The sequence below is a fragment of the Bos javanicus genome, chromosome 12 (assembly GCF_032452875.1).
Source record: "Bos javanicus breed banteng chromosome 12, ARS-OSU_banteng_1.0, whole genome shotgun sequence".
Classification (NCBI taxonomy): Eukaryota; Metazoa; Chordata; class Mammalia; order Artiodactyla; family Bovidae; genus Bos; species Bos javanicus.
Window position 1 is genome coordinate 5,897,747 of NC_083879.1, and position 15,510 is coordinate 5,913,256.

Sequence of the window (15,510 nt, forward strand, 5' to 3'; positions counted from 1 at the left end):
CGGACATGACTGAACGACTTCACTTTCAGTTTTCGCTTTCATGCATTGGAAAAGGAAATGGCAACCCACTCCAGTGTTCTCCCAGGGATGGGGGAGCCTGGTGGGCTGCCGTCTATGGGGTCGCACAGAGTCAGACACGACTGAAGCGACTTAGCAGCAGCAGCAGCATACATATATATACACATATGTATATATGTGTAGGTTGTCTACACACATAAATATATATATATTATATATATGTATACGTGCATATAATATATGCAACCGGCACACTAACCGTGGGCGGCTCCAACGGTGCACTAAGTGCCGAGGTCAGGGGCAGAAGCAGGGAGGAGCAACCCCACACCGGAGGCCAGGGGTGATGGCCAGGAGGACCAATCCCACCTCTAAGGAGTGGTAGCTGCTCGGGTGCAGGAGGGCCTACAGGAGCTATCCCACGTTGAAGGTCAGGAAGGGCGGCAGTGAGGAGATACCCCTTGTCCAAGGTTAGGAGCAGTGGCTGCACTTTGCTGGAGCAGCTCTGAAAAAAACCCCACGCCCAATGTAAGAGACCCAAGTAAGACGGTAGGTGTTGCAAGAGAGCATCAGAGGGCAAACACACTGAAACCATACTCACAGAAAACTAGTCAATCTAATCACACTAGGAAAACAGTCTTGTCTAACTCAATGAAACTAAGCCATGCCCATGGGGCCACCCAAGATGGGTGGGTCATGCTGGAGAGATCTGACAGAATGTGGTCCACTGGAGAAGGGAATGGCAAACCACTTCAGTATTCTTGCCTTGAGAACCCAATGAACAGTATGAAAAGGCAAAATGATAGGATACTGAAAAAGTAACTCCCCAGGTCAGTAGGTGCCCAATATGCTACTGGAGATCAGTGGAGAAATAATTCCAGAAAGAATGAACGGATGGAGCCAAAGCAAAAACAATACCCAGCTGTGGATGTGACTGGTGATAGAAGCAAGGTCCGATGCTGTAAAGAGTAATATTGCATAGGAACCTGGAATGTCAGGTCCATGAATCAAGGTATATTGGAAGTAGTCAAACAAGAGATGGCAAGAGTGAATGTCAACATTCTAGGAATCAGCAAACTAAAATGGACTGGAACGGGTGAATTTAACTCAAATGACCATTATATCTACTACTGCGGGCAGGAATCCTTCAAAAGAAATGGAATAGCCATCATGGTCAACAAAAGAGTCCGAAATGCAGTACTTGGATGCAATCTCAAAAACGACAGAATGATTTCTGTTTGTTTCCAAGGCAGATTATTCAATATCAGAGTAATCCAAGTCTATGCCCCAACCAGTAACGCTGAAGAAGCTGAAGTTGAACGGTTCTATGAAGACCTACAAGACCTTTTAGAACTAACACCCCAAAAAGATGTCCTTTTCATTATAGGGGACTGAAATGCAAAAGTAGGAAGTCAAGAAACACCTGGAGTAACAGGCAAATTTGGCCTTGAAATACAGAATGAAGCAGGGCAAAGACTAATAGAGTTTTGCCAAGAAAATGCTCTGGTCATAGCAAACACCTTCTTCCAACAACACAAGAGAAGATTCTACACATGGACATCACTGGATGGTCAACACTGAAATCAGATTGATTATATTCTTTGCAGCCAAAGATGGAGAAGCTCTATACAGTCAACAAAAACAAGACCGGGAGCTGACTGTGGCTCAGATCATGAACTCCTTATTACCAAACTCAGGCTTAAATTAAAGAAAGCAGGGAAAACCACTAGACCATTCAGCTATGACCTAAATCAAATCCCTTATGATTATAGGGTGGAAGTGAGAAATGGATTTAAGGGACTAGATCTGATAGATAGAGTGCCTGATGAACTATGGAATGAAGTTCATGACATTGTACAGGAGACAGGGATCAAGAACTTCCCTGTGGAAAAGAAATGTAAAAAAGCAAAATAGCTGTCTGTGGAGGCCTTACAAATAGCTGTGAAAAGAAGAGAAGCGAAAAGCAAAGGAGAAAAGGAAAGATATAAACATCTGAATGCAGAGTTCCAAAGAATAGCAAGAAGAGATAAGAAAGCCTTCTTCAGTAATCAATGCAAAGAAATAGAGGAAAACAACAGAATGGGAAAGACTAGGGATCTCTTCAAGAAAATTAGAGATACCAAGGGAACATTTCATGCAAAGCTGGGCTCGAGAAAGGACAGAAATGGTATGGACCCAACAGAAGAAGAAGATATTAACAAGAGGTGGCAAGAATATACAGAAGAACTGTACAAAAAAAGATCTTCACAACCCAGATAATCAAGATGGTGTGATCACTGACCTAGAGCCAGACATCCTGGAATGTGAAGTCAAGCGGGTCTTAGAAAGCATCATTACGAACAAAGCTAGTGGAGGTGATGGAATTCCAGTTGAGCCATTTCAAATCCTGAAATATGATGTGTGAAAGTGCTGCACTCAATATGCCAGCAAATTTGGAAAACTCAGCAGTGACCACAGGACTGGAAAAGCTTGGGTTTTGTTCCAATCTCAAAAAAGGCAATGCCAAAGAATGCTCAAACTACTGCACAATTGCACTCATCTCACATGTTAGTAAAGTAATGCTCAAAATTCTCCAAGCCAGGCTTCAGCAATACGTGAACTGTGAACTTCCTGATGTTCAAGCTGGTTTTAGAAAAGGCAGAGGAACCAGAGAGCAAATTGCCAACATCTGCTGCATCATCAAAAAAGCAAGAGAGTTCCAGAAAAGCATCTATTTCTGCTTCATTGACTATGCCAAAGCCTTTGACTGTGTGGATCACAATAAACTGTGGAAAATTCTTCAAGAGATGGGAATACCAGACCACCTGACCTGCCTCTTGAGAAATCTGTATGCAGGTCAGGAAGCAACAGTTAGAACTGGACATGGAACAACAGACTGGTTCCAAATAGGAAAAGGAGTACGTCAAGGCTGTATATTGTCACCCTGATTATTTAACTTCTATGCAGAGTACACCATGAGAAACGCTGGACTGGAAGAAACACAAGCTGGAATCAAGATTGCCGGGAGAAATATCAATAACCTCAGATATGCAGATGACACCACCCTTATGGCAGAAAGTGAAGAGGAATTAAAAAGTTCTTGATGAAAGTGAAAGTGGAGAGTGAAAAATTTGGGTTAAAGCCCAACATTCAGAAAACGAAGATCATGGCATCCGGTCCCACAACTTCATGGGAAATAGATGGGGAAACAGTGGAAACAGTGTCAGACTTTATTTTTCTGGTCTCCAAAATCACTGCAGATGGTGACTTCAGCCATGAAATTAAAAGACGCTTACTCCTTGGAAGGAAAGTTATGACCAACCTACATATCATATTGAAAAGCAGAGACATTACTTTGCCAACCAAGGTCCGTCTAGGCAAGGCTAGGTTTTCCTGTGGTCATGTATGGATGTCAGAGTTGGACTGGAAGAAGGCTGAGCACCAAAGAATTGATGCTTTTGAACTGTGGTGTTGGAGAAGACTCTTGAGTCCCTTGGACTGCAAGGAGATCTAACCAGTCCATTCTAAAGGAGATCAGTCCTGGGTGTTCTTTGGAAGAAATGATGCTGAAGCTGAAACTCCAGTACTTTGGCCACCTCATGCGAAGAGTTGACTCATTGGAAAAGACTCTGATGCTGGGAGAGATTGGGGGCAGGAGGAAAAGGAGATGACAGAGGATGCGATGGCTGGATGGCATCACCGAGGTGTGTTTGAGTGAACTCCGGGAGTTGATGATGGACAGGGAGGCCTGGCGTTTTGCAATTCATGGGGTCACAAAGAGTTGAACATGACTGAGCGACTGAACTGAACTGAACTGAAACCTTAATCCTCATGTGCTAGGTGTTAGACGATCTTGAATGTTTTACTTTTGCTATTTTACACCTTTCGTTACCATTTTTCTTGAGTCACAATTTTTAAAAAATCAAAGAATAGCAAATATCAATTTCACTTTTATCAGAACATTTTCTTCATAATATACATTCTTTTCACTTTCCAGGAAAATGCATAGATTGGCCTGTACTTTAAAAAATAACAGGAATATTTTGGCCCATCTTTCCTTTCTATTAAGTGACATACTGGTTTAACTGTGGTTTCTGGAAAAAAAAAAAAAAGAAAGAAAAAAACAGGATTACTTTAAATTTTCACGGTTGAGATATAAGATTTATAGCTTCCTAAGTACATGTCTTATATATGAGGCTTAGTTCTGAGCCTGAAGCTTTAATTTATTTCATTGTACATCTTTCTGCTTTTTTTCCACAAAGAGTAATTATGGTTTGTTTAATATTTGCTGTTATTTTCAGTAAAAATAAATTTCAAAATAATATATGTTTGCTCATTTTTCATATTATTCTGGGCAAGGTATATTAGAAAAAAAAAATGGATCCATAGGAAAGACTAGAAGCAACCAGAAGATTCAGGAGTACATGAAGAATAGATATGTTCATAAATGGATAACTTCCATAGTAGTTCTGTTTCAGATAAATCAGAAAACAAATGTTAACTATGTATACACTGCTGATGTTTATGACAATAAAAAGTTCAGGTAGACTTTTGGTGGCCACCAGAATGTAATTTCAAAGTATTCTTAGTGCAGGAAATGAGGGTGAAGAGAATGTATTCTGAATTCTCTAGTTTAACAGTCCTGAGATTCTTATACAAAAATAAAAGTGTCTAATTATTATGTTCACACATAAAAGTGTTTAAGTGACCTTAGCAGTGTTTTCTCTTGAAGAATTTGGTGGCAGAATGGGAAATTTCAGCTATAATCTTTTCCCTTAGTAAGCTGGAAGAGATAAAACCTATACTCTGATCATTAATGTTGTAGATGTTGGAATGTTCAGAAGGGTTGGGAAAGGTCTCAGCTCACAAAGTTCATTAATGACAGTGACAGGATTAGAACCCATCTTTCATAAATTGCAAAATACCTGTTCCATTTCAAACCAATTTTTTTTAAGGGATAACCACTTGAAATTTTACTTTTGATTAACCTTTCAAACATACCTTCAGTTCAGTTCAATTCGGTCACTCAGTCGTCTCCGACTCCTTGTCATCCTATGGACCAAGCACGCCAGGCTTCCCTGTCCATCACGAGTTCCCGGAGATTGCTCAAACTCATGTCCATAGAGTCCGTGATGTCATCCAACCATTTCAGCCTCTGTTGTCCCTTTCTCCTTCTGCCTTCAATTTTTACCTTAACCTTCTTTAAATTTAACTGTTTAAAGTCTGTCATTTTTCATCATGGCTCATATTATGCTTTTCACTAGGAGTATCAACTAAATATAAAGGGAGTACTATTTAAATAATTTTGACAAAAAATATGAAGACTCAGTCTACTTACCTGAATAATGAATGCATGTCTTCCTTTCCTTTTGGGACTGATACACTATCAGCCTTGTACAAGCCTCCTGTGAAAGTGAAAGTGCCTCAGTTGTGTCCAACTGTTTGAGACCCCATAAACTATAAACCATGGAATTCTCCAGGTCAGAATACTAGAGTGGGTAGCCATTCCCTCCACCAAGGGATCTTCCCAACCCAGGGATCTCAGTCAGGTCTCCCACATCGCAGGCAGATTCTTTACCAGCTAAGCCATAAGGGAAACCCAAGAACACTGAAGTGGATAGCTTATCCCTTCTCCAGGGGATATTCCTGACACAGTAATCAAACCAGGGACTCCTGCATTGCAGGCGGTTCTTCACCAACCAAGCTATCAGGGAAGTCTCCTACTGAGTAGCTAAAAAAAAGTCAGAGAAAAATCACACACTGAGAAGATTGTTAGCAATATATATTCATAGACACTGACCTCAGCTGGATCTCAATACTAGTAGAAATTTTTATTATTACATTTGTTTTGTCTACTTTCTATAGTTAAACTCTTGTATTCTCCACACTCTTCTACCAGTACAATTCTCATAAGATGACTTTGCCCTCTACTTCATAGAAAAAAAAAAAAAATCTATCAGAAGTAACCACTTCAAATTCCTGCCACATCTTCAATTCTACTTAAATCTTCCTTCCTTATTTATAATTTTTCTAAGTTGTACTTTTCAAAATACCCCAATTTTTTTTCTCAATAGGGAATATCCATGTTGAAAGATGTACATGTATGGGTGTGTCCTGTCCCAGTTTAGTTCAGTTCAATTTAGTCACTTAGTCGTGTCTCACACTCTGCAACGCAATGGACTGCAGCACATCAGGCTTCCCTGTCGAGCACCAACCCCCAGAGATTGCTCAAAATTACATCCATCAAGTCGGTGATGCCACCCAACCATTTAATCCTCTGTTGTTCCTTTCTCCTCCTGCCTTAAATCTTTCCCAGGATGAAAGTCTTTTCCAAGGAGTCAGTTCTTCACATTAGGTGCCAAGGTGTTGGCTTTTACGCTTCAGCATCAGTCCTTCCAATGAATATTCAGAAATGATTTCCTTTAGGATTGACTGGTTGGATCACCTTGCAGTCCAAAGGACTCTCAAGAATCTTCTCCAACACCACAGTTCAAAAGGATCCATTCTTTGGTGCTCAGCTTTTTTTATAGTCCAACTCTCACACCTATACATGACCACTGGAAAAACCATAGCCTTGACTAGATGGACCTTTGTTGGCAAAGTAATGTCTCTGCTTTTTAATATGCTGTCTAAGTTGGTCACTGCTTTTATTCCAAGGAGAAAGCATCTTTTAATTTAATGGCTGCAATAACCAACTGCAGCGGTTTTGGAGCCCCCCAAAATAAAGTATCTCACTGTTTCTATTATTTCCTTATCTACTTGCCATGAAATGATGGGACTTGATGCAATGATCTTAGTTTTCTGATTGTTGAGTTTTAAGCCACCTTTTTTTCACTCTCCTCTCTTACACTTTCATCAAGAGACTCTTTAGTTCTTCACTTTCTGCCATAAAAGTGCTTTCATCCGCATATCTGAGGTTTTTGATATTTCTCCCAACAATCGTGATTCCAGTTTGTGCTTCATCCAGCCGGCGTTTTGCATGATGTACTGCATATAAGCAGGGTGACAATATACAGCCTTGAAGTACTCCTTTCCCAATTTGGAACCAGTCTATTGTTCCATATCCAGTTCTAACTGTTGCTTCTTGACCTGCATACAGATTTCTCAGGAGGCAAGTCAGGTGGTCTGGTATTCCCATCTCTTGAAGACATTTCCACAGTTTCTTGTGATCCACACAGTCAAAGGCTTTGGCATAGTCAATAAAATAGAAGTAGATTTTTTTCTGGAACTCTTGCTTTTTCGATGATCTAACGCATGTTGGCAGTTTGATCTCTGGTTCTTCTGGCTTTTCTAAAATCACCTTAAACGTGTGGAAGTTCACGGTTCATGTGCTGAAGCCTGGCTTGGAGAATTTTGAGCAATACTTTACTAGCATGTGAAATGAGTGTAATTCTGTGATATTTTGAACATTCTTTGGCAGTGCCTTTCTTTGGGATTGGAATGAAAATTGACCTTTTCCAGTCCTGTGGCCACTGCTGAGTTTTCCAAATTTGCTGGCATATTGAGTGCAACACTTTCACAGCATCATCTTTTAAGATTTGAAATAGCTCAACGGGAATTCCATCACCTCTACTAGCTTTGTTCATAGTGATGCAAAGTCCCACTTGACTTTGCGTTCCAGGATGTCTGGCTCTAGGTGAGTGATGACACCATCTTGGTTATCTGGGTCATGAAGATCTTTTTTGTATAGTTTTTCTGTGTATTCTTAATATCTTCTGCTTCTGTTAGGTCCATACCATTTCTGTCCTTTATTGAGCCTGTCTTTGAATGAAACGTTCTCTTGGTGTCTCTAATTTTCTTGAAGAGATCTCTAGTCTTTTCCATTCTATTGTTTTCCTCTATTTCTTTGCATTGGTCACTGAGGAAGGCTTTCTCATTTCTCCTTGCTATTCTCTGGAACTCTGCATTCAAATGAATATATATTTCCTTTTCTCCTTTTTCTTTAGCTTCCCTTTTTCTTCAACTATTTTTAAAGCCTCTTCAGACAACCATTTTGACTTTTTGGATTTCTTTTCCTTGAGGATGGTCTTGATCACTGCCTCCTATACAATGTTATGAACTTCCATCCATAGTTCATCAAGCACTCTATTAGATTTAATCTATTGAATCTATTTGTCACTTCCACTGTATAATCATAAGGGATTTGATTTAGGTCATGCCTGAATGGTCTAGTGGTTTTCCCTACTTTCTTCAATTTCAGTCTGAATTTGGCAATAAGGAGTTCATGATCTGAGACACAGTCAACTCCTGGTCTTGTTTTTGCTGACTGTATAGAGCTTCTCCATCTTTGGCTGCAAAGAATATAATCAATCTGATTTCAGTGTTGACCATCTGGTGAAATCCATGTGTAGAGTCTTCTCTTGTGTTGTTGGAAGAGGGTGTTTACTATGACCAATGCTTTTTCTTGGAAAAGCTCTGTTCCCCTTTGCCTTATTTCATTTTCTACTCTAAGGCCAAATTTGCCTGTTACTCCAGGTATCTCTTGACTTCCTTCTTTTGCATTCCAGCCCTCTATAATGAAAAGGACATTTTTGGGGGGTGTTAGTTATAGACAGTCTTGTAGGTCTTCATAGAACCATTCCACTTCAGTTTCTTCAACATTACTGGGAGGGGCATAGACTTGGATTACTTGATATTGGAAAGTTTGGTTTAGAAATGAACAGAGATCATTCTGTCATTTTGGGGATTGCATCCAACTACAGCATTTTGGATTCTTGTGAAATATGATTGTTGCTCCATTTCTTCTAAGGGATTCTTGCCCACAGTAGTAGATGTAATGGTCATCTGAGTTAAACTCACCCATTCCAGTCCATTTTAGTTTACTGATTCCTGAAATGTTAATGTTTGCTCTTGCCATCTCCTGTTTGACAACTTCCAATTTGCCTGATTCATGGACCTAATGTTTCAGGTTCCCATGCAATATTGCTATTTACAGCATCAGATTTTACTTCCTTCACCAGTCACATCTGCAAAGTGTGTTTTTTTGATTTGGCTCCATTTCTTCATTCTTTCTGGAGTTATTTCTCCACTCTTTTCCAGTAGCATTATTGGGCACCTACCTACCTGAGGAGTTCATCTTTTAATGTCATATTTTCTTGCCTTTCCATACTGCTCCTGTCTCATATAAGTTGCAACTAACTGCTACACTGTGTGAAGTTTTCTATATCCATCACAATTGTATTTCTCCGGTTGTAGATATTTTAGTGGCCCCCAAATTCCCAGTATAATAAACAACTCTGTGAAGAAGTTCCTCAAATATCTATGTGTGTGAAAACTGTTTAAGTTGACATATGTAAGAAGCAGGATTGTTACCTATACCTACTTTGACTGGGTGCAACTATTTCTAAAAAGCATGACTTAAGTTCCTTTATGGACAGAAAGGAAATCAAACCAGTCAATTCTAAAGGATATCAACCCTGAATATTCATTGCAAGGGCTGGAGCTAAAGCTGAAGCTCCAGTACTTTGGCCACCTAATGTGAAAAGCTGACTCACTGGAAAAAATCCTGGTGCTGGGAAAGGTTGAGGGCAAGAGAAAAAGGAGGTGACAGAAGATGAGATGGTTGGATGGTATCATTGACTAAATGGACATGAGTGTGAGCAAACTCAGGGATATCATGAAGGACAGGGAAGCCTGGTGTGCCGTAGTTCTTGGGTCGCAAAGAGTTGGACATGGCTTAGCAACTGAACAGCAAGTTCTTTTATAGTCCCAACTTCAGTGCTTCATCATCTGTCAATTAGCACAACTGATAGATTTCCAGATTTTCCTAACTGAGTGATGGTAACTTCATAACATGCTGTTTTTATTTTTTTATCCCAGTTTTATTGGGGGTATTATTAACATATAGCCCCATATGAATTCAAGATGAAGGAATAATCATTTGACTTACATACATAATGAAATAATTATCACAAAAAACATAGTGAACATCCACCATCTCATATTGATATAAAATACAAAAACAAATATAGTTGTGTATGTTTGTGACAAAAATTCAGGATTTACTCTTAAGAACTTTCATATATAACATACAGCAGTGTAAATTTATTATGCTGTACCTTCTATCCCTAGCATTTATTTGTCTCATAACTGGCAGTATCACCTTTAGATTGGTTCCATCTGAATCATGCTCCCCTTATCCCCGATCTCTGGTTATAAACACAAATCTGATTTCTCTTTCTATTAGTTTGCTTGTTTTTCTTTTTTTGAAGTATACCCATCCCACAATATCATGTTAATCCCTGTTACATTACATAGTGATTTGATGGTTTTATGAATTGAAAAATCATCACCAAAATAAGTATAGTTGGATCACCATACAAAGATATTACATAGATATTGATTATATTCTCCACACCTTACATTTCATAACCACTGCATTTGTTTTACAACTGAAGTTTGTACATCTTAATCTCCCTCACCTCTTTTTCATTCCTCCACCCTGCTCCTCTGGCAGCAACATATTTGTTCCCTGTGTTTATAAGTCTTTCTGTTTTGTTGTCTGTTCATTGTTTTGTTTCTTAGATTCCACACATAAATGAAATAATATAGTATTTGTCTTTGTCTGGGTTAGTTAACTTAGCATAACACCTGCTAGTTTCACGCATGCTGTTGCAAATGCCAAAATGTCATTCTTTGTGATGGCTGAGTAGTATTCCATTGGGAGCTTCCCAGGTGGCTCTAGTGGTAAAGAATGCACCCGCCAATGCAGAGCAGCAAGAGATGTGGTTTCCGTCCTTAGATCAGGAAGATCACCTGGAGAAGGGAATGGCAATGCACTCCAGTATTCTTTCCTGGAAAGTTCCATGAACAGAGGAGCCTGATGGTTACAGTACATGGTGTCTCAGAGTCAGACATGCCTGAGAACATTGAGCATGAGCAGTATTCCATTGTATATCCTTCTTTATCCATTCATCTGTTGATGGGTATTTAGGTTGCTTCTGTATCTTGCCTATTGTAAATAATGCTCCAATGAGCATAAAGGAGTATATATCTTCTCTAGTTAATGTTTTATTTTCCTTGCATAAATACATAAGAGTGAAATTGCTGGATCTTTTGGCAGTTCTATTTTAAAATTTTTAGGAAATCTCCGTTTTGTTTTTCATAGTGGCTGCACTAATTTGCATTCCCCCAAACAGTGTATGGAGATTTCTTCTCTCCACATCTTTGCCAACACTTGTTATTTGTTGTCTTTGATAATACGCATTCTGCTGAGTGTGAAGTGATATCTCATTGTGGTTTTGATTTGTCTTTTTCCTGTGGTTTGGTGATGTTGAGATTCTTTTCATGTGCCTATTGGCCACCTATATGCTTTCTTCACAAAAATGTCTGTTCATGTTCTATAACCATTTCTTAACTGGGTTGCTTGCTTTTTGATGTTGACTTACATGAGTTTGTTGGATAATTTTTAAATAAACTCATTATCAGATATATTATTGGCAAATATCTTTCTCATTCAGTTGGTGCTTTTTTCACTTTATTGATAGTTTACTTTTCTACGTAAAAGCATTTTAGCTTGATGTTGTTCCATTTTCAAAAATATTTACTTTTGTTTCACTTGCCTGAGGGGACATATTCTGAAAAAATCTGACTAAACCTGGTATTGAAGAGAGTCCCACACGTGCTTTCTTGTCACTTTGTTAATTGCTTTGGCACTGTTTCTTTGTTTTCTTCACTTATGATATTTAATGTTATATTTGGATACCATTTTTGCTTTTCTTGTGTGCTTTGCTCATGTAAATGACATTTTATTTTTGTAATGCTTTATTTTTGTTTATTTTATTAAGACAGAATTTAAACACAGGGAAACCCACTGATCCTAAGTGTATACCAGCATCAGTTTCGACAAAGGAAAAACCTGTGTCATCCACATCCTTGTCAATATATATGCTCTCAACCCCAGAAGTCTTCCTTTTGCTCATTATCAGTCAACTCCCAGTTTTGCTGACATAAAGCATTGCTCTGATTTATAGTAACATGATTTTTTCAGTTCTTGATCTTCGCAAAGGTAATTACACAGTTATGTACTCTTTTGTATCTAAATTCTTTTGTTCGAGTTAATATTCTTGAAATTATCTGCATAATTGCATTATCAATAGTTTAGTCTTGTAGTTTCTGCATAGTCTTTCATTGTATAAATAGATGTGTTACTGTGTTTGTTTTTACTGTTGATGGAAACATGGCATGTTTACAGTTTTTGCTAGTCAAGCTACTTTGAACATTCTTGGATAAGACTTACTGTGCATGTATTTTCATTTTTTAAGAAAATAGGATCTATTCTTTGGGATTAACATATACACACATATATAAAATAGATAACCAAGAAAGACCTACTGTATAGCACAGGAAAGTCAATACTGATTATTCTCTAACAACCTACATGGCTAAAGAATCTGAAAAAGAATAGATGAATGTATATGTATAACTGAATCCCTTTGCTATACACTGCAAACTAACACAGCATTGTTAATCAACTAAGCTACAATATAGAATAAAATTTAAAATAATAAAAGTAAAAGTATCTAGAAGCTAAATTGCTGAATTAGAGAGTAAGTGAATCTTTATGAGAATTGTCCAAATATTTTTTAAAAAGTTTACTCCCATCAGTAAGAAAGTTTAGATGACTCCACGTTTTCATCAACAATTGCTTTGTCAGGTTTTTTTTTTTTTTTTTTTTTTCCGCCACAGGTATACCTGTGTTCCCCATCCTGAACCCTCCTCCCTCCTCCCTCCCCACACCATCCCTCTGGGTCGTCCCAGTGCACTAGCCCCAAGCATCCAGTATCGTGCATCGAACCTGGACTGGCAACTCGTTTCTTACATGATATTTTACATGTTTCAATGTCATTCTCCCAAATCTTCCCACCCTCTCCCTCTCCCACAGAGTCCATAAGACTGTTCTATACATCAGTGTCTCTTTTGCTGTCTCGTACACAGGGTTATTGTTTCCATCTTTCTAAATTCCATATATATGTGTTAGTATACTGTATTTATGTTTTTCCTTCTGGCTTACTTCACTCTGTATAATAGGCTCCAGTTTCATCCACCTCATTAGAACTGATTCAAATGTATTCTTTTTAATGACTGAGTAATACTCCATTGTGTATATGTACCATGGCTTTCTTATCCATTCATCTGCTGTTGGACATCTAGGTTGCTTCCATGTCCTGGCTATTATAAACAGTGCTGCGATGAACATTGGGGTACACGTGTCTCTTTCCCTTCTGGTTTCCTCAGTGTGCATGCCCAGCAGTGGGATTGCTGGATCATAAGGCAGTTCTATTTCCAGTTTTTTAAGGAATCTCCACACTGTTCTCCATAGTGGCTGTACTAGTTTGCATTCCCACCAACAGTGTAAGAGGGTTCCCTTTTCTCCACACCCTCTCCAGCATTTATTATTTGTAGACTTTTGGATCGCAGCCATTCTGACTGGTGTGAAATGGTACCTCATAGTGGTTTTGATTTGCATTTCTCTGATAATGAGTGATGTTGAGCATCTTTTCATGTGTTTGTTAGCCATCTGTATGTCTTCTTTGGAGAAATGTCTATTTAGTTCTTTGGCCCATTTTTTGATTGGGTCGTTTATTTCTCTGGAGTTGAGCTGTAGGAGTTGCTTGTATATTTTTGAGATTAGTTGTTTGTCGGTTGCTTCATTTGCTATTATTTTCTCCCATTCTGAAGGCTGTCTTTTCACCTTGCTAATAGTTTCCTTTGATATGCAGAAGCTTTTAAGGTTAATTAGGTCCCATTTGTTTATTTTTGCTTTTATTTCCAATATTCTGGGAGGTGGGTCATAGAGGATCCTGCTGTGATGTATGTCAGAGAGTGTTTTAAATTGTCTCTTCTTTACTATTTTGGAGATTAAAAATCATACAGTTGCTTTTGAGGATTGCTAGGGCTGCATCCTACAAATATGAGAATGATGGGTTTTTAATATTATTCAATTAAACTGTATTTTTTAAAGTTTTTTTTTTGATTTTTTAATACAGTTATAGATGAGTTTTGTCTGATTTTCAAGCAATTGAAGACTTGCTAAATATCTTAATGTTAATTGTTTCTGGTTGTACACCTTTGTGTTTCAGAAAACATGCTTTGTATGATCCCATAAAATTTATGGAGACATTTTTATGTTCATTCTTAGTGAGTATGCATTTGAGAGGAATGAAAGCTGTTTTTGTGGAGTGGGGTTTTCTATACTTATATATTGCCCCTCTATGGTCATTTGTGTTTTTCAAATTACCTACATCATCTCAGATTTCTTTGTCTACTTTCTCTGTTCACTATTGACAATGTAATATTAAAGGCTGCAACAGTTTGTGGATGTGTTTTTTCTTCCTTTAATTATGTTGCTTTGTCATTTGTCTGGCTCTATATGATTGCATGCATGCATATTCACATTGCAAGTGTTTTTTATAATTTTAAATCTTTCATCTTTATGAAAGGGGCTTATTTATGTCTGGTACTACTTCTTTGCTTTTTTTTTTTTTTGAAGTCTACTTTTTCAAACATCAGTAGAGCCACTTCAGCTTTATTATGTGTGATGTTCACATGGAATATTTTTTTTTCCTTTTTAGATTTTCAATATTTGTGAATATTTGTTGAAAACGCTTCCTTGTATATTTGTATACTTGTTTGGTTTTACTATCAGAACATAATAAGGAGGTTGACTTCAAAAGACAAAATAATTATTTATTTTCATAAAAAGAAAACTCTCAATGTATTATTGCCAGTCAGGTTAAAATGCTTATATTTTTTCCTCAAGTAAATCTTTATTTTTTGAGGTATTAATTGAAATAAAATTTAGATAAGAAATTATTTCCTGAGCTTTAGATTTTTAGCTTCTCTGAAGCTAAGACTATATTTCTCTCTGTGCTATATGATTTTCTAAGACATTCTTAGGGGCTTATAATTATTTTATTACTTTATTACAAATTACACCTGAACTCTATCATTTAACATATTTTATTCTAGGTGTACTCAATTTTCTTATTAGGTTTTTAAAATTGCAATTAGTCTCATCTCCATTACTCTCCAAATGTCTCGATTTCTTTCTCCCATTTTTTTTTTTTCTCCTTCAAGACAAGTTTAAAATATTAGTTCTGTAGCTTGGCTACTAAAAACTCATCATTAATTTTATTTCCCTCCTAATTTATATGAAGCTATTATCCTTCCTGTCTCATTCCCTTCTGCTACATTTGTTCCCTGTAGTTCTTATTTTATGTTCTCACTGATTTTCACTTGCTATCAAGCCTTAACCAATCAATGTGTGTGAATTTATATATATATATATGTGGTATCTTATCACTTTTATTCTGTACCAAGCAGTCAATGTTTCTTGAGCTATTACATATTTATGTCTTCTTTGTGTTGTATGTCTATATTAAGGATTATATTTCAGGTATGCATGCATGCTAAGTCACTTCAGTCATGTCTGACTCTTTCAGACCCTAAGGACTCAAGCCTGCCATGCCCTCCTCCAGGGGATCTTTTTCACATGGGGATTGAACTCTCATCTCC